This window comes from Triticum urartu, chromosome 1, assembly GCF_003073215.2.
Source record: "Triticum urartu cultivar G1812 chromosome 1, Tu2.1, whole genome shotgun sequence".
Classification (NCBI taxonomy): domain Eukaryota; kingdom Viridiplantae; phylum Streptophyta; class Magnoliopsida; order Poales; family Poaceae; genus Triticum; species Triticum urartu.
Window position 1 is genome coordinate 50,615,898 of NC_053022.1, and position 10,689 is coordinate 50,626,586.

A 10,689-nucleotide genomic window follows, 5' to 3' on the forward strand; every position below is an offset into this window, starting at 1 on the left:
CGGCCCTCTTCCGTCGGAGCTCCGGAACAGGCCCCAAGATGGGATCTCGTGGATACAGAAAGTTGCGGCGGTGGAATTAGGTTTTTGGCTCCTCTTATGATCGTTTGGGGGTACGTAGGTATATATAGGAGGAAGGAGTACGTCGGTGGAGCATTGAGGGGCCCATGAGGCAGGGGGCGCGCCCTAGGGGGGCGCCCCCCACCCTCATGACCTCCTCTTTGACTCCTTGGAGTAGGGTCCAAGTATCCTGGATCACATTCGGTGAGAAAATCACGTTCCCGAAGGTTTTATTCCGTTTGGACTCCGTTTGATATTCCGTTTCTTCGAAACACTGAAATAGGCAAAAAAAAACAGCAATTCTGGGCTGGGCCTCCGATTAATAGGTTAGTCCCAAAAATAATATAAAAGTGGAAAATAAAGCCCAATATAGTCCAAAACAGTAGATAATATAGCATGGAGCAATCAAAAATTATAGATACAGTTGGAGATGTATCAGGCCTCGCTGAATGAACTCGCTGCCGCCAGCAAGCCTATCCAGGATGATGAGTTGATCTCATAGATCCTCCACGGGCTGGACGTCGACTACCAGCCGCTCGTCTCTACCCTCGACGCCCGCGTCACGGCTATCACCCTCGACGAGCTCTATGCCATGCTGAGTAACTTCGATCAGCGCATGGCCCAATTCCATGGCTCTTCGGCAGCTTCAAGTCCTCTGCCAATGCTGCCTCTCGCGGTTGCGGCGGCGGCCCTCGCTCGCATGGATCTCCCCGCAACAAGGGGCGGTCAGGAGGCAACAACAACGGTGTTGGCTCCTCCAACTCCTGCAACGGCCGCTCCACGAACTCCAAGCCTTGCCGTGGCGGCGGCTCCAACAGGTCTCGCACGAACGCGCCCCGCTATCAGATTTGTGGCAAGCTCGGACACACGACAAAAGACTGCTGGTACCGCTATGAGGAAGATGATGACTCCTCCCAAGACGACGAAAAAGTTGCTGCGGCTGCGGATGGCTCCTACGGTGTTGACACGAAGTAGTATTTTGATAGTGGCGCCACCAATCACATCACCAACGAGCTCGAGAAGGTCACTATGAAGGAAAAATACCGTGGCAAAGATCAAATCTACACTGCCAACGGTGAAGGTATGAGGATCAATCACGTTGGTCACTCGTTTTTTAGTACCCCTCATCGTAAAATTCATCTAAAGAAAATTTTTCATGTCCCTAGTGCCGATAAGAATCTTCTTTCTGTTCATAGAATTGCCATTGACAACCATGTCTTTCTTGAGTTTCATCCTTATTTTTTCTTGATCAAGGATCAGGCAACAAACAAAATCCTCTATCGAGGTAGATGTGTTCGAGGGCTCTACCCGTTCCTTCCCTCCGGTGGCGAAGATTATTAAAAAAACAAGCCTATGGTGTTGCCAATCTCTCGTCAACATGGTGGCACGATCGATTAGGACATGCTGCTTTCTCTTTAGTTGAAAAATTACTTAGGAATAATGAGCTCCCGTATGTTGGTGAGTGTGATCTTGAAACCATTTGTGATTCTTGTCAACGAGCTAAAAGCCATCAATTGCCGTATCCAATATCTACTAGTGTTTCTACAAAACCTTTGCAATTAATCTTCTCCGATGTTTGCGGTCCTGCCCCTAGTTCTGTTGGTAGACACACTTATTATGTGAGCTTCTTAGATGACTAAAGTAAATTTTCTTGGATCTGTCTTCTTAAGAAAAGGTCTGATGTCTTTCAAGTTTTCCAAAACTTCCAAGCTCTAGTTGAATGAAAATTCGATAGAAAGATCATTGCAGTACAATCTGATTAGGGGGGGGGTACGAAAAATTAAACTCCTTCTTTCAAACCCTTGGCATATCACACCATGTGTCATGCCCACATGCTCATCAACAAAATGGCTCTGCTGAACGCAAGCACAAACATATAGTTGAGGTTGGGTAAGCCCTCCTAGCTGGCACATCCATGCCCCTCAAGTTTTGGGATGAGGCCTTTCTCACCGCCGTCCATATCATCAACATGCTTCGTAGTCGTGTCATCAATAATGAAACTCCACTAGAACGACTCCTCCAGACTAAACCCGACTACAAATCTCTTCGAGTCTTCGTGTGTGCATGTTGGCCCAATCTTCACCCATACAACAAATGCAAGCTTATGTTTCGTTCAAAACAGTGTGTTTTTCTAGGATATAGCGCCCAACACAAAGGTGTCAAATGCCTCGATGTCTCCACTGGTTGCTTCTATATCTCTGGGGATGTCGTGTTTGATGAAACAAAGTTTCCCTTTGCTGATCTCCACCCAAATGTCGGCGCCCTTCTTCATAAGGAAATTCTCCTCCTACCTCCTCATCTCTCCGGCCTTGATCAAGGGGGACTAAACAATGATGATCAACTGTTGACACATCCTCTTACTAATGGCACACTTGAGTTTTGTGATGAAACAGGAGAAAATGACGCAAGTGGTGAAGAAAACGGTGAAAAAACGCCTCATCAGGGCGACATTTTATGTGTCACGAGACGGGAGGCAGATCCTCCTCGGGATCTATTCAGCAGCAGCATACCGGATCTCCCTCGGGATCCACAGGCGCAGACGCGTCAGGCGCGCCAGGACCCCGCTCCGCTCTGCTTGCTCCAGGCATGCCGCTCGGTCGCCTTCCACCGGCCGAGGTGTGTCTCCACCTCCGTGCCAATCCCCGCCTGACATGCGGCCCCTCACGGCTGGCCTGGGCGGCGCACGGTTCGGCGTCCATCCACAGCACTACACGCGGCGCGTCCCGGTCCGCCCGACAGGAGTGGGGCCAAGAGCAGGAGCAGCGCCCTGGCGCTGGGCCCAGTCACCCGACACACGCGATCCAAGGCGGATACGCCATCATGACGCGCATGATCCGAGGCTGATCGCGGCAATGATGAGATGCCCTCTCCGTTGCGAGGCGCACGGTTCGGCGTCCATCCACAGCACTACACGCGGCGCGTCCCGGTCCGCCCGACAGGAGTGGGGCCAAGAGCAGGAGCAGCGCCCTGGCGCTGGGCCCAGTCACCCGACACACGCGATCCGAGGCGGATACGCCATCATGACGCGCATGATCCGAGGCTGATCGCGGCAATGATGAGATGCCCTCTCCGTTGCGATCTTCTGCGGATGCTGCTGCGGATCCATCGACAACACCTGCCACAGAAGATCCAAACCTTGCAGATTTGACTGAAGCGCCAGCGAATCCCTCTCGGGATCGGCAACGGCGACTCCTGTTTAGCCTGCAGGATCCTCTGTGGCTACACCGCAAATCACCTCATCACCACGTCGTACAAGACTTCAAAAAGGGGTAATACAACCTGTTAATTACAAGCATATAACCAAATACGGTATGATTTGTTCTACAAGTGAACTTGGTGAACCAAACACACTTGAAGAAGCTCTTGGTGATGAACGGTGGCAAAAAGCAATGAATGAAGAATTTATGGCACTAAAGAAAAATAAGACATGGCATTTAGTTCCTCCACAGCAAGGTAAAAACTTGATTGATTGCAAGTGGGTATTTCGGATTAAATGAAAGTCTGATGGAACTATTGATCGATACAAGGCTAGACTTGTTGCAAAAGGCTTCAAACAACGATATGGTATAGACTATGAGGACACATTTAGTCCTGTTGTAAAAGCTGCAACTATTCGCCTTGTCTTGTCTATTGCTATTACCAGGGGCTGGAGTCTCAGACAGCTAGACGTACAGAACGCGTTCCTTCACGGTGTTCTAGAAGAGGAAGTGTACATGAAACAACCTCCTGGGTTTGAAAGTAAAAGTGCTCCCTCTTACGTGTGCAAACTTGATAAGGCACTATATGGTCTAAAGCAAGCTCCAAGGGCTTGGTATTCTCGTCTCTGTCATAAAATGCAAACACTTGGCTTTATTCCTTCCAAGTTTGACACCTCATTGTTTATTTACAACAAGTCCAACACATGCATATTTGTCGTCATATATGTTGATGATATTATTGTGAAAAGTTCATTTGATGAAGCAATCACAGGACTGTTGAAAGACTTGGGGCAGATTTTGCTCTAAATGACCTTGGAGACTTGCATTATTTTCTTGGAATTGAGGTAAAGAAGCACAAGGATGGACTTCATCCCTCTCAAGAAAAATATGCTACTGGCCTAGTCAATAAGGCTGGCCTGCAAGGTTGTAAACCCACACCCACTCCATTCTCCAGCTCAGAAAAGTTATCTCTTACATAAGGTACACCTCTGAGTCAAGAAGACAGCACAAAATACAGAAGTTTGGTAGGAGCACTTCAATACCTTACTCTCACCAGACCTGATATTTCTTTTGCTGTCAACAAAGTATGTCGGTTCCTTCATGCACCCGCTACTGTTCATTTGACTGCTGCAAAATGTATAGTAAGATATGTCAAAAATAGTTTGAGTATTGGGCTCAACTTCAGCAGATCATCTTCTACCCATGCCAGTGCTTTTTGTGACTCTGACTGGGCAGGATGCCTGGATGACAGGCGTTCAACTTGTGGCTTTGCAATATTTTTTGGGCCTAACTTGATCTCCTGGCGTGCTAGAAAGCAAGCTACAGTCTCCAGGTTAAGTACAGAAGTAGAATATAAAGCACTAGCAAATGCCACAACTGAAATCATTTGGGTGTAGTCCATGCTCAAGAAACTTGGTGTGAAAAGTAAGCAAGCTCCATGCCTATGGTGTGACAACCTTGGTGCCACTTATCTGTCTGCAAATCATGTATTTCATGCAAGAACAAAACTATTGAAATAGATTTTCACTTTGTCCGAGAAAGGTTGCTCAAAGACAACTTGACATTCGGTTTGTGCATTCTAGAGATCAAATTGCAGATGGATTCACTAAACCATTGCCAACAAGGGGTTTTGAAGCTTTTAAGCATAATCTCAACTTGATGAAGTTGTGATTAAGGGAGGGTGTCAAAAATGTCATACATGTGTAGCGCATGCACCACCTAGCGTATCTTTCTGTTGGAGTCCAGGATCGGTATAGGTTGGTAGGTTGGTAGTAGTATTTTCTCTTTATCTCTATCTCCTTGTAACCAACTCTATCTCTTGTTCTTCAAGTCTCAATCTCCTGTAATTTCTCCAACAACTTATGTATGTGCTGTATCAGGGAGGTGTGCCCCTGCTACATAACATGAACCCGTCGCCTCTAACGAGGTAAGACGTTTCCGCCATCACACAGTAATCAACACAAAGGATTATTCTGACTAAATTGTACTTTCTTTTAGAGGTCAATGAGCCTAGCCTTCAGTTTGGGTTCTGTTTTCAGAGCTTCAGTTGTATCATGTATCCTGTTTGTTAGGGATATCTTTATTTTATTGGCCTCACTCAGCATGGTACACATCTTCAATAGCACTGCAAGTACTTATTTGGTTTACTTGGTCGGTGTTTGATGATCCATTTACGAAAAAAGGGTTCCCCCTCGCTTTATATTATAAAGCACAACCGCAATACATCCGAGAGACGATACAAACTCACGCCACCAACACACACCACACAAAACCCAAGGCAAGATACAAAGGTGTCGGGCACTGAAACACCACTCCACCGACCGCCGAGCTAACTACGAATATGCAAAGGAGACCGCTTGGAACCAACGGAGACCTCCATCATGACAAACCACCGTGGAGAGGTGAAATGGACAACGACAAAGCCAGGACTCCAGAGCGGTGCCTCCCAGAAGATAACGACCAAAGAGCCGCCACCGCCCAATCCAGAGATCAGGTTTTCACCTAGAGGGAGCCGGAGGGAGAGGGAACGCCGCGACGAAGCCTTCAGGAAGGGAACGACGTCACCGACGCCGCCACCGTCGGCCAGGACATGGCCGGACAGGTGATATACCTCGGCGCTCACCTCCCTCTGACGCACCCTAGCTTTGCCAACCACCCACAACCAAGCCACCCGCGTGGCCATGGCCGCTTGCCCGCACCTGAGACGCATGCTCCACCCAAGAACGTCGCGCCTCCCGCCACCCGGGCCGCCGCCCGACATACGGACCTCCCCAAGAGCAACCAAAGTGACCAGCTTGGGTCCGAGGGGGACACCCAAACCGACAAAACCGCAGCCCCCGTCCCGCCTTGAACTTCCGGAGCTGCCGCCGCACACACACGGGGATGGGGAATGGGGAGAGAGGGGAGCGGAACGGCATCCATGACGGCACACCTCGTGCCGGCGACAGGCAGCTGAGTTGACGACGTCGCCCATCCCAACCGTCCCCACCGACACCACTGTTGCCGCCACCATGGCGGTCGGAAGCAGATCCGCACAGGCCACCAACGAAGGTTCGTTCCACCGGCAAGGGACCCGCAGACCACCACCTACTACCAAGACCGCTCACCGGGAAGTCCAACCACGCCGCTCACCGATGTCCAGCCACCAGAGCAAGCTGGAATCCGGCCAACACGTCCGCCAAGGCCGCCGTAGCTGCGCCGCCACCCAACCTGCCACAGGTCGAGGCAAGGGCGGCGCCCGCAGCCCAGGTCATCTTGGACCCGCGGCGCTGGCCAGGCCGGACCTGGAGCAGCCGCCGCTGCCCGGAGCAGCCACCACCGCCGGCCCACCAGCGCGCACCACCACCATCCGCGCCCATAGCCACTCGACGAGATCCAGGTCGGGTCATGACCTAGACCACCGCCGCCCTAGAGGCAATAATAAAAGGATTATTATTATATTTCCTTGTTCATGATAATTGTCTTTTATTCATGCTATAATTGTGTTATCCGGAAATCATAATACATGTGTGAATACATAGACACCAGCATGTCCCTAGTAAGCCTCTAGTTGACTAGCTCATTGATCAACAGATAGTCATGGTTTCCTAACTATGGACATTGGATGTCATTGATAACGAGATCACATCATTAGGAGAATGATGTGATGGACAAGACCCAATCCTAAGCATAGCACAAGATCGTATAGTTCGTTTGCTAGAGCTTTTCCAATGTCAAGTATCTTTTCCTTAGACCATGAGATCGTGTAACTCCCGGATACTGTTGGAGTGCTTTGGGTGTACCAAACGTCACAACGTAACTGGGTGACTATAAAGGTATACTACGGGTATCTCCAAAAGTGTCTGTTGGGTTGACACGGATCGAGATTGGGATTTGTCACTCCGTGTGACGGAGAGGTATCTCTGGGCCCACTCGGTAATGCATCATCATAATGAGCTCAAACTGACCAAGTGTTTGGTCACGGGATCATGCATTATGGTACGAGTAAAGTGACTTGCCAGTAACGAGATTGAATGAGGTATTGGGATACCGACGATCGAATCTCGGGCAAGTAACATACGGATTGACAAAGGGAATTGTATACGGGGTTGCTTGAATCCTCGACATCGTGGTTCATCCGATGAGATCATCGAGGAGTATGTGGGAGCCAACATGGGTATCCAGATCCCACTGTTGGTTATTGACCGAAGAGTCGTCTCGGTCATGTCTACATGTCTCCCGAACCCGTAGGGTCTACACACTTAAGGTTCGGTGATGCTAGGGTTGTATGGATATGAGTATGCAGTAATCCGAAAGTTGTTCGGAGTCCCGGATGAGATCCCGAACGTCACGAGGAGTTCCGGAATGGTCCGGAGGTAAAGAATTATATATAGGAAGTGCTGTTTCGGCCATCGGGAAAGTTCCGGGGGTCATCGGTATTGTAACGGGACCACCGGAAGGGTCCCGGGGGTCCACCGGGTGGGGCCACCTATCCCGGAGGGCTCCATGGGCTGAAGTGGGAGGGGAACCATCCCCTAGTGGGCTGGTGCGCCCCCCCTTGGGCCCCCCTGCGCCTAGGGTTGGGAACCCTAGGGGAGGGGGCGCCTCCACTTGCCTTGGGGGGCACTCCACCCCCTTGGCCGCGGCCCCCCATAGGAGATCCCATCTCCTAGGGCCGGCGCCCCCCCTGGGGACCCTATATATAGAGGGGGGGAGGGAGGGAAGCCGCACCCATGCCCCTGGCGCCTCTCTCTCCCACTCCAACACCTCCTCCTCCTCCGTAGAGCTTGGCGAAGCCCTGCCGGAGTACTGCCTCTCCACCACCACCACGCCGTCGTGCTGCTGCTGGAGCCATCTTCCTCAACCTCTCCCTCCTCTCTCCTTGCTGGATCAAGGCGTGGGAGACGTCACCGGGCTGTACGTGTGTTGAACGCGGAGGTGCCGTGCGTTCGGCACTTGGTCATCGGTGATTTGAATCACGACGAGTACGACTCCATCAACCCCGTTCACTTGAACGCTTCCGCTTAGCGATCTACAAGGGTATGTAGATGCACTCTCCTTCCCCTCGTTGCTAGTCTCTCCATAGATAGATCTTGGTGACACGTAGGAAAATTTTGAATTTCTGCTACGTTCCCCAACAGTGGCATCATGAGCTAGGTCTATTGCGTAGATTCTATGCACGAGTAGAACACAAAGTAGTTGTGGGCGTTGATTTTGTTCAATATGCTTGCCGTTACTAGTCTTATCTTGATTCGGCGGCATCGTGGGATGAAGCGGCCCGGACCAACCTTACACGTATGCTTACGTGAGACCGGTTCCACCGACTGACATGCACTAGTTGCATAAGGTGGCTGGCGGGTGTCTGTCTCTCCCACTTTAGTCGGATCGGATTCGATGAAAAGGGTCCTTATGAAGGGTAAATAGCAATTGGCATATCACGTTGTGGTTTTTGCGTAGGTAAGAAACGTTCTTGCTAGAAACCCATAGCAGCCACGTAAAACATGCAAACAACAATTAGAGGACGTCTAACTTGTTTTTGCAGGGTATGCTATGTGATGTGATATGGCCAAAGGATGTGATGAATGATATATGTGATGTATGAGATTGATCATGTTCTTGTAATAGGAATCACGACTTGCATGTCGATGAGTATGACAATCGGCAGGAGCCATAGGAGTTGTCTTAATTTATTTATGACCTGCGTGTCAACATAAACGTCATGTAATTACTTTACTTTATTGCTAACTGTTAGCTGTAGTAGTAGAAGTAATAGATGACGTGACAACTTCATGGAGACACGATGATGGAGATCAAGATGATGGAGATCATGGTGTCATGCCGGTGACAAGATGATCATGGAGCCCCAAGATGGAGATCAAAGGAGCTATATGATATTGGCCATATCATGTCACTATTATTTGATTGCATGTGATGTCTATCATGTTTATGCATCTTGTTTACTTAGAACGACGGTAGTAAATAAGATGATCCCTCATAATAATTTCAAGAAAGTGTTCCCCCTAACTGTGCACCGTTGCGACAGTTCGTTGTTTCAATGCACCACGTGATGATCGGGTGTTTGATTCAAACATTCACATACAACGGGTGTAAGACAGATTTACACATGCAAACACTTAGGTTGACTTGACGAGCCTAGCATGTGTATAGACATGGCCTCGGAACACAGAAGACCGAAAGGTCGAGCATGAGTCGTATGGTAGATACGATCAACATGAAGATGTTCACCGATGTTGACTAGTCCGTCTCACGTGATGATCGGACACGGCCTAGTTGACTCGGATCATGTAATCACTTAGATGACTAGAGGGATGTCTATCTGAGTGGGAGTTCATAAGATGAACTTAATTATCCTGAACATAGTCAAAAGGTCTTCGCAAATTATGTCGTAGCTCGCGCTTCAGTTCTACTGTTTAGATATGTTCCTAGAGAAAATTTAGTTGAAAGTTGATAGTAGCAATTATGCGGACTAGGTCCGTAAACCGAGGATTGTCCTCATTGCTTCATAGAAGGCTTATGTCCTTAATGCACCGCTCAGTGTGCTGAACCTCGAACGTCGTCTGTGGATGTTGCGAACATCTGACATACACGTTTTGATAACTACGTGATAGTTCAGTGCGTAATGCTAAATGGTTTAGAGTTGAGGCACCGAAGACGGTTTTTGAAACGTCGCGAAACATATGAGATGTTTCGAGGGCTGAAATTGGGATTTCAGGCTCGTGCCCACGTCAAGAGGTATAAGACCTCCGACGATTTTCTTAGCCTGCAAACTAAGGGAGAAAAGCTCAATTGTTGAGCTTGTGCTCAGATTGTCTGAGTACAACAATCGCTTGAATCAAGTGGGAGTTGATCTTCCAGATGAAATAGTGATAGTTCTCCGAAGTCATTACCACCAAGCTGCTAGAGCTTCGTGATGAACTATAATATATCAGGGACATATATGATGATCCTTGAGATATTCGCGATGTTTGACACCGCGAAAGTAGAAATCAAGAAGGAGCATCAATTGTTGATGGTTGGTGAAACCACTAGTTTCAAGAAGGGCAAGGGAACAAAGGGATACTTCATGAAACGGCAATTCAGCTGCTGCTCTAGTGAAGAAACCCAAGGTTGAACCCAAACCCGAGACTGAGTGCTTCTGTAATAAGGGGAACAGCCACTGGAGCAGAATTACCCTAGATACTTGGTAGATGAGAAGGCTGGCAAGGTCGATAGAAGTATATTGGATATACATTGTGTTGATGTGTACTTTACTAGTACTCCTAGTAGCACCAGGGTATTAGATACCGGTTCGGTTGCTAAGGGTTAGTAACTCGAAATAAAAGCTACGGAATAAACGGAGACTAGCTAAAGGTGAGCTGACGATATGTGTTGGAAGTGTTTCCAATGTTGATATGATCAAGCATCGCACGCTCCCTCTACCATCGAGATTGGTGTT

General features: G+C 48.9%; 1 pseudogene; it reads left to right on the forward strand.

Moving 5' to 3' along the window:
• The first annotated feature begins 529 nt into the window (after window positions 1-529).
• LOC125533313 lies at window positions 530-668 on the forward strand (annotated as a pseudogene).
• Window positions 669-10,689: the final 10,021 nt, after the last annotated feature.